The 16,641-nt window shown below is 44.4% G+C and overlaps 1 protein-coding gene across 1 annotated transcript in view; it reads left to right on the top strand.

The window, feature by feature from the left end:
* Positions 1–4,024: 4,024 nt before the first annotated feature.
* Positions 4,025–16,641, top strand: part of TNFRSF19 (TNF receptor superfamily member 19) — an 88,237-nt gene continuing 75,620 nt past the window's right edge. Inside the window, exon 1 of the mRNA XM_032611748.1 lies at positions 4,025–4,336. The gene's annotated coding sequence lies outside the window, so the exon portion shown is untranslated. The remainder of the gene's footprint in view (positions 4,337–16,641) is intronic.

Raw genomic sequence — 16,641 nt, forward strand, 5'->3', positions numbered from 1 at the left:
CTATAGGTTCAATGGAATCTCAGTCAAAATCCCACATATGATACGTGACATTGCATTTGTCAAAATCGATACAACTATTCTGTATAATACCATAATGGCAGTGAAACTATTCTGTATGAAACATGATATTATGCATCTGTTAAAATCCGTAAGAACTGTACAACAGAAAGAGTGACCTTTAGTGTGAACTAAGGACTTCAGTTAATAATAATGTATCAATATTGGTTCATTAGTTATTGCAAATATATCACACTAACATAAGATGCTAAAAATGGGGAACTGTGTATAGGGCACAGGGAGTATATGGGAAATCTCTGTACTAACTGCTCAATTTTTCTGTAAATCTGAAACTATTTTAAAAAATGGAGTCTATATGTATAAAAATGGAAGCAGTAGCATCAGCAACATGCACATTAAAACCATCGTGAGGCACCAGTAGACTCCATCCGAATGGCTAAAATGATAAAGACTGGCAATAACAAGTCGAGTTTTTAAATTAATTTTTAAAAGTATTTATTTATTTAGGCTGTGCCGGGCCTTAGTTGTGGCACACAGGATCTTCGTTGCAGCGTGTGGGCTCTTTAGTTGCGGCATGCATGAGGGATCTAGTTCCCTGACGAGGGATTGAACCCGGGCCCCCTGCACTGGGAGCGCTGAGTCTTACCCACTGGCCCACCAGGGAAGTCCCAACAACAGCAAGTATTGTCAAGGCTGTAGAGCAAATGGAAATCTCATACATTATTGACAGGGATGTAAAATGGTACAATCACTTCGAAAACTTTGGCAGCTTCTTAAGAAGTTAAACATATACCCTAGAACGCAGAAATTGTACTTCTAGGTATTTACCTAAGAGAAATGAAAATATATACCCACTCAAAGACTTGTACACAAATGTTCATAGCAGCTTTATTTATAATAGCCAAAAATTGTGCTTTAATCCCTCTCTTCAATGACTTTCAGTAATACTCTGCTTCACTCAGCAGTACCCCTGGCTGGCACTTTGGGAGAAGGAAGGAGTCTTCTGGCCACCAGAGAGGACAAGTCCAGCCAGAGCAGGGGGTGAGAGGAATTTTTAGGAAGCAGATTGGAGGGCGTATTGATCAGGAGACTGTCAGCCTTCTGAGATGTTGGATCGGGGCTCTGTATTGATTTTCTTGAGCTGCCCAAACAAAGCATTACAGACTGGGCGGCTTAAACAACAGAAATTGAAATCAAGGTGTTAGCAGGGTTGGTCTGTTCTGAGGCTGTGAGGGAGAATCTGCCCCAGGCTTCTCTCTTTCCCTATTGGGTGGCCGTCGTCTCCTACCTGTGTCTTCACAATCTTCCCTCTGTGTGTGTCTGTGTCCAAATTCCCTCCTTTTATAAGAATATCGGTGATATTGGATTCAGGCCCACCCTAATGATCTCATTTTAATTTGATGACCTCTGTAAAGACCCTGTCTTCAAATACGGTCACATTCTAAGGTACTGGGGATTAGGATTTAAACGTATGAATTTGGGGGATACAATTCAACTCGTAACAGGCTTGAATCATTTTCTTTTTATAATCACGTATAGCGTGGTCCCAGATCATGCCAAAGTGGTCCCAGGACTTTGGAGAACTTAAGGACACCTGACTCACCCAGGATTCAGATTAACCAGACCCAGGAGCTATGTGATAGCCTACCCTTCCCTTTCGACTACTGACCCCAACTCTAATTTGAGTTCGATATCCCAATTAAATATTGTTCTTTTATCCTCACAGAGAAGGAAAAGGAACTTAGCTTCTCTTGGAGGGTTTATTCTGCTTGACGCTTTTTTTCCCCCAATTTTAAAATTGTGGTAAAATACACATAATGTAAAATTTACCACCTTAACCGTTTTTTTTGTTTGTTTTGTTTGCAGTACGCGGGCCTCTCACCGCTGCAGCCCCTCCCGCCGCAGAGCACAGGCTCCAGACGCGCAGGCTCAGCGGCCATGGCTCACGGGCCCAGCCGCTCCGCGGCGGACCGGGGCACGAACCGGCGTCCCCTGCATCGGCAGGCGGACTCTCAACCACTGCGCCAACAGGGAAGCCCCTAAAATGACTATTTAAATGTTATACTGAACTCATTAACTGTTGAAACCAAAAATTTTGCTGTCAAAATTTGTTCGAGGGGCTTCCCTGTTGGCGCAGTGGCTGAGAGTCCGCCTGCCGATGCAGGGGACGCCGGTTCGTGCCCCGGTCCGGGAGGATCCCGCGTGCCGCAGAGCGGCTGGGCCCGTGAGCCATGGCCGCTGAGCCTGCGCGTCTGGAGCCTGTGCTCCGCGGCGGGAGGGGCTGCAGCGGTGAGAGGCCCGCGTACCGCAAAAAAAAAAAAAAAAAAATTGTTCGAGAATCATAGAAGTCTGGAAATAAACACACCATAAACTACATTTTCAAATATCACATCAGGAGAAAATTAGATGAAAGTAATTAGGAAGGGAAGGTTATGTAAGTTATATAAATTAAATTCTGTTGTCTTCTAAGTTTTGCAAAAATATTTTTAACTGGCCTTCTAAAAGTTGGCAAGTTGCCATTAGAAAATTTTCCTTCAGGCCGTAAAAGAGTGGTCTGGAATTCAGAAATGCACTGTAACCTAGATCGTAAAGAAGATGAATTTTTTTATTTTCTATTTGGATAAATACTAAAAATAAAGTAAGCTTATTTTACTGAATCTGCTACTGTTAGGGAAGGGTAGGAAGACAATTCTAGATAATGTGTAATAAATTTCTTTATTTTTTGAAGCATATTTTCTTTTTTTTAAAAATTAATTCATGTTTGGCTGCATTGGTTGGTGCACACAGGCTTGGTGCGAGGGCTTCTCATTGCGGTGGCTTCTCGTTGTGGAGCACAGGCTTCTAGGCACGCGGGCTTCAGTAGTTGTGGCACACGGGTTCAGTAGTTGTGGCTCACTGGCCCTAGAGTGCAGCCTCAGTAGTTGAGGCACACGGGCTTAGTTGCTCCGCGACACGTGGGATCTTCCCGGACCAGGGCTGGAACCTGTGTTCCTTGCATTGGCAGGTGGGTTCTTAACCACTGCATCACCAGGGAAGTACAAAATTTTAATTATGGATAAATAGACTAATGTGATGATTTTTAGTGAGTAAAGAGTTCAAACTGTGGATTTAGCAGAAACGGCCCTAAAAGGCAAGGAGCACAGCTTTGGGGTAAGCACGGGGCAAGACAATCCTCTACGTCATTCTTCTCTTTTGTGGATTTTAATGCTTCACAAGTGTTAATAAATTACACCTATCTAAGAAGTACACGTTGTTTTAAAATCTAATTTTCTGAATCCCAGACTAAGACCAAGACTAAGATTAAGTGTCCGCCCAGGGCCTTAAGTGAGAGGGTGACAGATATCAGACACTAGGTAACTCTTGGTTATCTGCTCGTTAATTACTTTAATTAAAGTACCGCTGTTTAATTGGCAAAGTCTAACAATGTAAATTTCAAAGAAAAGACAGTTTACTTAAAATCCTTAAGGACTTGTCACACGGCAAACAAAAACACCCTTTGAAGAAGTCACCGTCTCCCCCTGGCAGTGTCCTGGTGCTTCTCCGAACCATTCTGGATTCTGGACCCCCGGTCTTTGGGAAGAACTGTGATTTTTCTAAGGGAGAGGCAATTATTACATGCTGTCCTCTGGAGCCAGGGTGGATCAGGGGGCCTTTCCCGCTGGAATCACCCCGCAGTACCGCCAGGCCTTCCAGCTGGGCAGCAGATGACAGAGCTGCGCAGCGTGAGTCGCAGGCGTGCAGCGCGATTAGAGGCCGGGCCGATTAGATGCTTCCCGGGGCGGGGCGCGCTCCCCGCGGGCGGTGCAGCCTTCCTGCCAGGCCCAGCGCGGTGATGTCATGGGATCCGCGGCTCGGCGAGATGAAAGGGATCCAGCGCGGCCCCCTGGCACCAGGCGCAGCTTCCAGCGCGCAATCAGGGCGCAGCGTGGAGACCCGAGCGCTGCGGTCCCGCCACTCAGCCCGGGCTGGGGGCACCGCCGGGCCAACGGGGTGCAAGAAAAAAGGAGGAAAGCAACGTGATCCGGGTCAAACAAAAGAATCCGAGGACGGGGAGGCGGGAGGGCGACTACCTGCTGAAAGGAGCGTTCCAAGAGCCCTGCGCGCACACACGCAAACTTGGCCTGCCTTTGATGTGCTGCAACTGATCACCGATCAGATTACGGGCATTTCATCTCGCTGCTCGTCTGCCTTTGATCTGCAGGGTTCTTCTTCTCCTGGATTGGAAGATTCGTCTGGGCTTGCACTGACATACATTTTGGGGAAGGTAGAGCTTTTGGCCCAGAAGCGCTGCCAAGGAGAAGCTCAGCTGCCGAAAAGGGTGAGTACTGCAGAGAGTTCAGCACGCTGAAGGCACCGCGTTCATGTTTCGTTGTGGCTTTCAGTTCACTTTTCCTGCGTGTCCTCAGAAAAGCTGGTTTTAGTGCAGAGGGCACGAGCATTTCTGTGCTTGAGTACTATGTGTATGGATGAGAGGAAACACGGTACTCGGTGCCGTTTCAGTAGTTCGTACAAAGGGTTTGCAATCTGTCGTGCACATTTTACTTGGAAATGAGTTGTTCCAACAGGACAGAAAGGGAGAGAGCTAACTTTAGCAATCACCCACCGCTGCAGAGCCCGAGGTCTGTAGGCTGTAATTGCTCTAAGTATTTACAGGTTGCTTTACTTAGTAAACGGGCGGAGGAGCTCTACTGGATGCCAATGTTTTCCTTGTTTTCTCATAGAAAAGAGTCCAGTGCATCTCTGGCAATACTGTTTCTTTATTTATTCTCTCACCTCCAAGACTACAACCTATCAAATACATTTCCTTATGCAGTGTGTATCCTCAAAGGAATCACTGGAGAGGCATTCAAGTATGATTAAAGCCTTTTCTGGGTAAAACTGAAGAATTTTCAAACAGGGAGGTTTAAGTTGTGCTAAGTTTGTTTTAAAAAAAGAAAATCCTCTAGTGGTTTTCTGGAACCTTTGGCACTAGCACAAGCCTCATGTACAGAAACATTCACAAAGTTAATATTCCTAAATTAAAATGTACTTTAAATGTAGTGACAGCTGTTGAGTTAAAATTCGCCAACTCTTTATGAAAACTGAGTAATCAACAGTTATGATGTTACATACAGTTTTTAGCGACATTTTCACTTTAGTTTACGCTCAACATGGCAAAACCAAAATATATTGCTGTGCTGAATTTGAAAGTTAACTTGTTTTGTCAATTCAGTGATCACATGCGTGCACGCGTGCACACAGAGTGAAGTCTTTACATGGAGATGCAAGAAAATACAGTGGAAATGTAAGAGCACCATGTTCACATTAGTTCATTTTAATATTCTGGTTCTAATTTTGGGGGGGTAAAATATTTATCATCACAATAGTCTATTTTAATACTAGCCGAACCACAGAGAAAGTGTAAGTGATGAGAGAGATGGGTTATTCTTTAGTCTGAAATTCTGATGAGACAGGAAGGGCCTAATGAGTCTCATTTCACGTGTAATTAATTTTTCAGAGCCAATTAATTAAATTACTTTCTAAACTTTCCTCCTGATATTCTAAGGAGGATAATTAGCATTGTTTGCTTAACTTTAAAACTGATAGCAGTTAAGTGGAGATTATTTAAAACCATACCAAACTGACTGTATTTTTAAGATGTGTCGGTGAGAATTTGAAAGATTTAACTGTTGTTTTTAGTCATGCCAAGAGAGGCATTTAAATTTTTGTTCTACTGACAATGTGACAAAGCATGTTCACAAAATCCTGAATTATCGGCTTAGGTTGATTTTTTTCATTTGTTTGCTGAAAAAGTCCTCTTTAAATCACAAAAGCAGTAGTAATGTTCACATTAGGATAAAGAAAATTAAACTTTTAAGATAATGACTGGAGAAGATGCCCAAAGAAATAGTGTGCTTAAGAACTCCGTCATTTAGTTCATGTTTGGGACTTAAAAAAATTTTTTTATGACTGTTTATTCTGCTACTAGATTCACTCTAACAAACAGACTTCCTTCAACACAAAACAAAAGGGAGAATTAGCAATTATCTGATTAATTTAGGTTTTGTAGAAAACTAGCTTGGGCGAGTCAGGTCATTGAAAATTCACTTCAGTGTCTGAATTAATTCAGTTAATTGTTTACTTCTTGTGTCTTGGTTGAGAAATGAAACAGATTGTATTTGATTTTAAAAGAAAGATGCCTATTGCTGAATGTACAGGTACAGTCTCAAAAGCTGTCTCTGAATTAATTTCCACCTGAAGATCTTGACTGTGATTTAAGAGGGGAAACTCCATAAGATTTCCGCTGAACGAAAGCCTTACATTACATTTTTTAAGCACTTTCCTATCTGTTGCTTCAATGGCAGCTTTGTTACTGCAGAAAGTCCAAGACTTCAGAAGACTTATTTCTAGTCCTGATTCTGTCACTGATTAGCTATGTGACCTTAAGGGATTTGCTTCACTCCCCAGTGTTCTCATATGGGAAATGAGGGAGTGGATCAGATCATCCTCCTGAAATAAGCAGGGTGGAATTTTTATAGCCATCTTACAGATGAGGAAACTGAGATTGCAGAAAAGTCACTTGACTTTCTTAACTAAGTTACATGGCCTGTTTTCCAAGTCCTGGTCCTGTGCCCTTCCCAGTTCACCATGGATATTTTCCAACACCTGCTAAAACAAATGCACTGCTGACTGGAGAACAGTTTGAAAGATCAAGATAACCACTTCCTTCTGCTATGCAGTTTTTGTTTCTGTGATAGATGTGTCAGTCAACTGGATTAGTCCGCTGACTTCCAACAGTTGCTTTTGCTTCCGTATTTCTAACCAGTCTGAACACAATTACTGCTACGCATAGTTTACCATGACATTTAAAATAATTTTCACAAAAATTTAATATATCAATGCAACGTGGAATTATATATATTTGTGTGTCTGTATGTATATGTACGTGTGTGCACATATATATATTATGTACATCTTTTGACATTATATGCACATCTTTTTGTGTTTCCAAGGAATTGACACTTTCTTAGAAGATGTCAGTGGTGTGCATGAAGAGTTCAATAGTTAATTAAAGGCTGCTGTTCCTCCAGGGAGATTCCCAGTGGGATTTTGTGAGAGTTCAGTTTACATATTCAATATGGGCTGGTACATGATATATATTCCCTATTACATTTGATTATGTTAAGAATCCTTGAACATGTTTTCACTAACTCCTTCTGGGTTTTTTCTTGGAAAAAAAAAGGAATATATTTCTTGTGAATAAATTTATTTATTGACTCTAAATTTTACACATATGCACTGCTCTCAAGGCCAAATATCTCTCATGTCTTATCACCCTCATAAAGGTTTCATATAAAGCTTTACAGATTATTACTTAGTAACATTCACTAATATTTATTAATGTGCTAGTTATTAATTCAATAATATTTATTGAGTACTTGTGTGCAAGGCACTCTGACAGTATTTTTCAGGACACCATCTCATTTAAATTTCCAGCAATTAAGTTTGTCATTCCAATTATACAGATGAGAAAAGTGAGGCTCGGAGGGATTAAATAACAAGTGCACGGTCACAGGGCTGATTAAGTGGCACCGCTAGAGTCTATCCGATTGCAATTCAGGTTCTTTTGTTCTAGGGCTGGGCAGTTAATTCCTTCTATTATAAGAATTACATACAGCTGAACTTAACTGTTAGCAAACATTACAGCCAAAATTTGGCAAAAACGTGCTCTGTTTTTCTTTCTTTCCTTCTTTTGGTATATTTTATGAGCACTATTAGAATTTTTTGATAGGGTTTTCCATCAGTTGGCCTAGAATCTTCAACTATAAAGGACCTCAGGACGTAATTCTTCCTCTGCTTCAGGACTGGACCACACTCAAGCATCCACCATTGGTCTGCCTGGTCAGACTCCCTGTGATGGCAGGGCTGGTCCAAGGCACCCTGGAAACATTCAGAAACTGGTGTGCCTTTAAAGAGTGGTTCTTTAAAATGTCAGCACCGTTTAGAGGAACGTGCTATGAAAGGGGGGGCAGGAGGAGGCTCCCTGGTGGCCATGCCTCATTCCTCCTCAACTGTCACAAGCCATTCAGCTTTGCTCCAAGCTGCCCCGCAGATCCACCCACTTGCTGAAATCACCACTCTGAAGTGACCAAGTCTCACATCCTTCGATTGAGAAGTACTTTAGCATCGTCCATTGTGACTTAGATCTCTGGTGAGAAGGTGGAGGGAGGTGAGATGGGGGCGTTGAGTGACTTTATGAAACCATTTCTTCCAACACAACCCACTCCCTTTGTGAGAAGAGTTCCGAGAAGTACAGCTTTCCCCATCCTGTTAATGGTCCCCAGTACTTAGACAGCCCTATGGCCTAGCCTCATTGGCTGCTGCCCTGCGAGCCTGTTCCTTAATTCTGCCACGTGCGGAAGAGTCCCCTGTATTTATCGGGAAGCAGAGAAGGAGAGTCAATGGCTCGTTTCTCCTCTCAGTAAACACATGAGAAGAGTCTGGCCAACGCAGTGTCATAAACTCACCAGGGTCAGTGCAAGTCCTGCAACTTATAGCACATTTGCTCTATAAATGTCATGAGTTTGACATTATATCAACTAAATAAATACCCTCCTTGGCCTTTTCATGTGTATTAATTTAAGCGTTCGTGGTACGGTGATGATTATATTAGGGTTCAGGAAGCCTGGATTTTGGATCCTGCTTTGTTATTAACTTGGTGTGTGACCTTGGGCAAGTGGCTCCCCATCAGGCCCCAGCCCTACGCTGATAGTCTGATTGGCAGCAGTGGGTGCTGGGAATTACTTAAATAGCTGGGTCTTGGTTATTTTCCCCCTTATTTTCTTAACTATATTTGGCAAACTTTACAACTCTTTGAGATTGTGGCCCCCCATTTATTCATTCATTCAACCAATTTTTAATGAGTACCTACCACGTGCTAGGCACTGTGAACAAAGGGACAGAATTCAGGAGTCTCATGTAGCTTGCTTTCTATTCCTTTTTCCCATGAAATAGTGCTTTACATGGAAATTACTAGAAAGTCAAACAATTTTCCATTAATTTTGCTTCCAGTGAGCTAGCTTATCACTGAAATTATTTTCTCAAGAAGTTTGTTACTTCATTGGTTCAACTTTTTTAGGAATATATTCTAAACAAATAGACTGCGTATCAGCTTAGATATTGCTAAAACTAGCTTCAGAAAACCAACCCGTAACATAGTCTTAAAAACAACACCTCTGCCGAGATCTTCATAAGAATTTGGCTTTTTCAGGGAATTCGCTGGCGGTCCAGAGGTTAAGACTTCGGGCTGTCACTGCCATGGGCCTGGGCGCAATCCCTGGTTGGGGAACTGAGATCCCTCAAGCCACAGCGGCCAAAAAAAAAAAAAAAAATTTAGCCTTTTCACTAAAATTTCAATTCATTCATGATAGTCAGTGCTCTAAAGGGAGAGAATGCTTGCAGCCCTAATTCTAAGCATTGGCTTCATTCTGAAAGAGCCTGGGAGTCATATGATTCTTCTTGTACCACCACTGGGTCCTCCTTCCTTCAGACACTGTCCCCAGGTCACTTACACTCAAAGTGAGGTAAGTGGGGAGCATTTGTTAACTTAAGCGACCTCTTCTTTAACGAGTAAGAGGCACTTGACAGCTACAGTGCAGAGGTTCAACGGCTCTCCACTGCCGAATACCATTTCAGTTATCATCGATTTTTGATGCTTGGCGTTGTGTGCCTGACAAAAGGTACAGCCCTGCCAACGATGGCTGCCATTTAATGAGCACTTACTGTGTGCCAGGCATTGGGCGAAGCTCTTTAAATACCGCATCTTATTTAACAACGACCAGTGAAACAACTTATTTCAACGGTAGAAGATACAGAAAGTTGGGAAGGTCAAGTAACTTTTCCAAGGGCGTGCAACTAGCCAACGGCCAGTTGGCCTCCAAGGCCAGAATATGCGATGCCAAAGGCTGTGTACGTTAATAGGATCTGTCCGCAGAGAGCTAGCAGCGGGCTCACGGGGAAGAGCAGTCACATACAGATGACATGATGCAAGAATGAGTGAACTAAATAACGTGCCGCTGTCTCTAAGTAGAAAGGGAGGCCAGAGAAAAAACAAAGTAGCTCCTGCGCTGGCAGATTAAGTTCCTCTCAGAAAACACTTAGTGAACATCCGTGTGAATGTTTGATACTCTCGGAGATGCAAGTCTGAGCAAAATATGCTGCTTCTCGAAAGCAGGACTCCTTTTAAGTCCTTGGGGAAGAAAGCTAAGTCACAGGAACTCCGGACAGGAGGGTGCTGTCATTGTGGTAAAAAGGCCTCAGACCTCGCCGTGACTCCTGGGAGCTGTGGCTACTGAGCTGGTCCCTTACCAACTCAGGGGAGGCAGCATAAAGAGGAAGCTTGGGGCGCAAAGGAAGGGCAAGTTCAGGGCACACAGGAGGCAAGGCACGCAGACCAGTTTGGCCAGAACTCCAAGTGTCCCGTCTAGAGGCAGGAAAGATAGAGCTGGAGATGTGGGTGGAGCCCAAACATGGAAATCCCTGACTGGAAGCCATTCTTCACGGTGAGGAATCTTTGTCAATCTTTTCATTGGACAGTGACCATGATGAAAGGCAGGGGGAAGCAGGACGGGTGGAACAGAGCAGTCGGGAGGGAGGTTCGAAGGGAGATTTGACGGCGGGACATTCAGGGGAAGGGTGCGGAGGGCCTGTTTGGCAGTGGACGGGGTGGTGGGATGAAGAGAAAACGAGGAGGAAGGGGTGAGTGTGTGAGACCTTAACAGAGAAGCAGCAGTAAGTCAGCTTAACTACGGTTGCCGGAGGATGCCCTGTGTGCTGGGCTCTGGGCTACGAAGAAAATAAGCTGTACCCTCGGGAAGGTGAGGTCTAGTTAGACAAATAGGTAACTTCCATCTAAGGGCGAGCTTGTTAGGGAACCTTGGGGTGTGATGTGGTCCCAGATCACAACCGACAGGTAGGCTGGGGACAGGCACACTCGCCTTGACGTTCAGGTAGGACAGTGCGTATCATTTGTAAATGGTTAAAAATAAGTCGTGATTGCGGTTTCTGTTCCGGCCATGACAGCCTTGAGGCTGACACTTGGAAGGATATTTTTAATGTATTTTTTACAAGTACCTAGTAGCGCATTCCCCGTTCTCAGTGCGGGGTCATGAGACAGGCGGATTGGTGACCAACTGTGACAACTTATTCATTCTCTCAACAAACATTTATTGACCGCTACCATGGGCCTTGCGGTATAGAAAGGAAACATGGGATTTGGTTCCATTCAAAGAGACGTGCAGGTGTGCCGGGGAAATCAGAACCAACACAGGAAGTGGTGGGCGCCCCTGCACCAGTGCCGTGCGTGCGCAGTCTCTTGGGTTGGGGGGAAGTTTGTCCACTTACTCACTGGACGGATGAACAATTGCTTACATTTCTACAGCATTGTAGTGCGGAAAACCTATTTGTTCTGTACATGGTTCTTTTAGTCCTTCCACTAAATCTGTAGAGCGGGCACCGTTAGCCTTGCTTCGTAAGCGCGCAAAGTGGAGAAGTCTCGACACCGTCCTCGAGCCGCGTGTGGAGGCACGAAGCCCGGACCTGCGCGGCCCACGATCCCCGGGGGACTGGGCCGGACCGGGCTGTGCCCGCGCCGAGGCGGTGGACGCACCCCGACCTCTGGATGCCAATGTCCGGCGAGCGAAATGGGGAGGGCCCGCCGGGAAAAGCATCTGCGAATGACGAGGCGGCTGATGGGCTGGGTCCTGGTGATTCGCACCCGCCGCGCACACGTGTCACATAGCTTCCCGGGCCTTTCCTGGCGCAGAGGCGGGCGCGGGGTAGAAGGTCACCGGCAGCGCAGAGGCACAAGGGCCTGGAAACAGGTCCAGGTGGACGCGAAGGCGTCCCCCTAGCCGCAGGCAGGTTCTCGACACAGCCCCGCTCTCCGTGGTCCTGGTGAGCCCCCTCCTTCCTACCCAGGTCCGCCAGTGGGATGCAGTCAGCAGCTCCCGCAGCCCGGGGGCCACCAGCGGCTGGACCGCGGCCTGGGGCACCCGGGGGACTGCGGGGACGCAGCCCGGAGCCCAGAGGGTGGGTGGTGGGCGGTGGTTCCGATGTGGGCGGGGCTTCAGGTGGGCGGGGCCGGAGGCGGTGGCCGTTGCCGGGCTACGGGGCAGCGCGGACCCGCGGCGCCTGGACGTGCCGGGTGTGCGCGCGCGGAGGGGACCCCGGCCCAGCTCCGCACCGAGTGCCGCGCGCTCAGCACGGTTCAGCGCGTACCGGAGCGTCAGATCGCCGCCGAGACCTGCGGAGCAGCCTCCAGGCACCCGGGAAGGTAGGTGCCCCGCCGCCCCCGGGGCCGTGGCGCCGCGCCGCGCGGCGGATCCGCACGGGACGCGCGCGGAGAGGAGGCAGCTGCGGGGTGGAGGGAGGGAGCGCCGGCCTGGGCTGCTCGCGTGCAGAGTAGGGGGCGGGAGGACAGGACCGGCGGAGGCGACTCCCGGGAAGGCTGACAGCAAGGCCACCGAGATGCTGCAGCTGGAGGCAGCGGTGGGTGTGAGCACCCCCCGGCCCCCGTGGGCGACGGGAGTGGCCGCGCTGAGCCCCGCTGTGCAGGGATCTTGTAAATAGAAAGGCTGCATGTAGGCGAAGGTGCGTGAGTGTGTAAGTGTGTGCGCGAGTCTCTCCCGGGGCCTGGACGGGGGCGCTCCAGCCCGTCCTGGCGGGAAGCGGTCTGCAGGCCGGCCGGGCCAGAGGGAGCTAGGGAGGGGAAGGGAGGGCACTCGGAGGATGTGCCAGCAGCCCGTAGACACAGTGATGGGAAGGGCCGCTCTCACAGCCCTGGTCAAGGGTCTCATGCCATTTCATGGAACAGAAATTTAGCTCATACACGCTTGAGGTTGACGTTTGGAAGCACCCAAATACAGCGATATGTTTTGATGGTAGCGAACTATGCGTCAAACCTGCAGTTACCATTGTAAGGAATCCAGGTCACTTTTTTTTTTTTACATTTTAATAAAAGGACTCAATTTGAAAACAACGAAAAAACATAAGCATTTTTCGATATTTCTTTAATTGAAACAGTTTAACAAACTACTTATGAATGGGTGGTTTTTACTCTAATGACAGTTTTCCTTTACTAGAAGACGATTTCTTTATACAAACAGGAAACAGTTATTGTTAAACATGACTGCCGCAAACAGAAGGATTTATTTTAATATGTTGTTATTTCATGACCAGATACTTGTATGCAAAAGAGAAGATTATATTGCATTCGCTCAGGATTTACTCCATATGTTTCCTGTTGTACAGCTTCACCTTAGGTGTAGTTTAAAAGCATGTTTATTTCAAGCACGACTTATTATCTAATTTAAACATACATAACTAGAGGGGGTGAGAATAGAGTCCTTCCCTGGAAGACAGTTTTTGACAGTTATTCACAGAGAATGTCGGTACTTAAAAAGAGTTTTTCTTCGCATAATATTTATTAAGTTTTGAGGATAATACAAGACACAGAAATGCAATTTCATTTTGAAAATACTGCCTTGACATGAATACATAGTGCATTATCATGAGCTCTATGTTTGTTCCTTTTTAACCTATGGAAGTGTCTCATGACATCTACTTTGTTACTGAGGCCACATGGCTTTATTAACTTTGGAATGTTTTTCCATACTAAGTGCTAGCTCTAGGATGTTGTGTTAGCATTTTCTGGGACATTCATGGAAGTTATTTGTTTCTTTGATGGGGGTATTTTTAGGCTCTGAGTCCAGGCTGGATTTTGAATTTGAAAGGTAAGGACATAGGAAGGCTTTTTATGCACTTGAAATTGCGATGTAAAGTGCCTTTCCTATCCAGAAGACTTGAATAAGGGACACTACTAAATTTAAGTAACCTTTAAGAGGCTTTTTAAAAGAACAGAAAAAAAATTTTTTTTTACTTTAGATGGTCATCAAATTTAATTTATATATAATGTGTTTGTACATACATGTAATAATCACATGCCGTGCTTAATATGTTCATTTAATTTACTAGTTGTAGCTCTAATATGTGAATCCAGGGTATGTTGGGGACATTTGAAACCTAAGTGAGGAATTCTGCCAACACGAGGAGAATATTCTTCTCCTTCTTCACCTATTTAAATCTCTGAACCCAAGCTTAACCCAATCCTCTGCAACCAGTTCAACCATTCAAAATATAACACAGCACGAAAAACTGAAGGCATCTTTAATGAAGAAAGCCAAGTCCTCTTAAATATGATGAATCAATATTTAAAGTCAAGCATTTAAAAATCTGGAAAAGGCCAGCATGCGCTGTCTGTTGACAACAGGTTGAATAAGAATACCCCCCTCGAGTAAACGTACACCCCAAATAAAGAGACGGCTGCTTATGTGATAGGAGAGCCAGGAACAGTTAAACAGTTCAAGGCGTTCGTCTCATGGCAGCTGATTCTTACATGTTCATAGCCTTTCTAAAATGACCTTCTGGCTGAAGAAAAAGAACAGTCGAGCAGTAGAAACGCAGTTTCCTTTCATGATTTACCGGCTGAGCAGTGAATTTGTTCATCGTATTTATCTGCCTCAAATGTTTACATTGAAAAGTAAGATGTCTAAACAGTATTGGGTTATCGTCTAGTCCACACATCACAGAATAGGTACCTTTTAAATTGACGTTTTAAGACCTGGGTTTTTAAAAAGAGAACAGCCAACCTCAGCAATTATATAAGACAAAGGGGCTTGTCTACCTCAAGATTAGATGTTATTCAGCCAACTCTTCCCTCCGTCTGCTCGGATGGCTCTAATCTGAGGAAATCCTAAAAGAACGGAGGCCTCTTATAACGGAGAACACTACACATGTTACAAAGAAGGACTTTGGAATCCATCCAGGCTTCTAAAATAAAAATTTAAACAGCTGTGTGGTAGACATTATTATGCACAGTTCTCTAGAATAGATTGTGTCAATGTTTGGGGTCCCCTCAGACCTTGATGCTACAATTGTCCTATTTGTATTTTAGGATTGAGAAACATTTGTGAATTGGAGGAAGAGTACATTAGTTACAAGAGCTTGTTGATTGAACATTCTGAGAACACGATGACTGATTTTCCTAAAGCAAAAATGACAGCATCTACAACTCAGAGAAATGAAAAGAATTAGTCTCAAAAAACCGTATCCTAGGTTAAGTTCTGTTGAAAAAAATTATAGGAGCCTGGCAGTGACTGGCCCCTAATGTTTTTGAACTTTGGAGGAATTGAAGATACTGTATTTGGCAACAGAACGTTTTAAAGCTTGTAGAGTTTTTAGTAGAAGATATTTCTTGACTTGAAAAGGGAAATCATTCTCATTTCCCAGCCAACAACAATATGTATATTTTTATTACCGCATACCTTCGTGAGCTTCCTAGGCTACAAAAAGGGCTGCCAACCCTACTGTGTAGGAAGAACAATTTTCAGGATATAGTGAAATTGAAGACAAAGATAAAGAACAGCTAGAGGCTAGGGGTTATTGCCCCGTTTGGAAATAGCAGTACCCTAAATTTCTAATTAATTTTTTAACATAAGGTAGATAGCTAGTGGGAAGCAGCCGCATAGCACAGGGAGATCAGCTCTGTGCTTTGTGACCGCCTGGAGGGGTGGGATAGGGAGGGTGGGAGGGAGACGCAAGAGGGAAGAGATATGGGGTTACATGTATATGTATAACTGATTCATTTTGTTATAAAGCAGAAACTAACACACCATTGTAAAGCAATTATACCCCAATAAAGATGTTTACAAAAAAAGAAAATTAATTAATTTTTTACTCTTCACATATGGGACTGACATTATTCTCAGCCATTTATGATTCTGTTCCACCATTAAATGTAAAAGGCTGTATGTGTGGCACTGGCGTCACTTCAGTGCTGATTTTATAAATTGTAAGCCTGCCAGTGTACTTTAATGTTGACTTCTTTAAAAATATTTCAGCTTATTGCATATTGGAAAAATGTATGAGTTGGTTGTAGCTTCGTGGCCTAATATTCATACAGTTGTGCTAGATGAAAATGTTTACATGTTGCATGCCCTGTGTGCTGGACAATAAATGGCTTTGAAGGGATGGGGGGGAAAGAAAATTAAGCAACTTATTGTGAAACAAATTATCCAGATTTTTGAGTTATTTCAGATTCATATATTTTGGTCATTTATAAGATCACAAATAAAGACTGTTCTCAAAAAGGTTACTGAATTGTTAAAATTAGAAAGATACCTACCAGATCTTCCTCCTTGGTGATCTTTGTTGATATTATAGACCTATATTCAAAAATGGGGTCCTCACCTGAATTGTGTGCTACCACCATCACTTATAGTTCAAGCTCAAGCTGTGGTTGCACAGATTTTCCCCCTATATTATTTTATCCCTTACAACAGCCCTAAGAGTAAAAATATTATCCCTAGCTAACGAATTTCTTCATTTATTCAGCATACGTTGGGCACATATTTTGGGTGAGTTACCGTTCTAGAGGGAAATCGCAGTTCTTGTCATGAAGTCCTCAGACCCTAACTGATGGTAAACTCAAATGGCTTGGTTGATGAATGAAGGAAGGTTGCCCCCTGTGACAGTAGGGAGGAGTAGGGACTGGAGTACCAGACGCCTATGTTCTTCTATGGACGG

Source organism: Phocoena sinus, chromosome 18 (assembly GCF_008692025.1).
Source record: "Phocoena sinus isolate mPhoSin1 chromosome 18, mPhoSin1.pri, whole genome shotgun sequence".
Lineage (NCBI taxonomy): Eukaryota > Metazoa > Chordata > Mammalia > Artiodactyla > Phocoenidae > Phocoena > Phocoena sinus.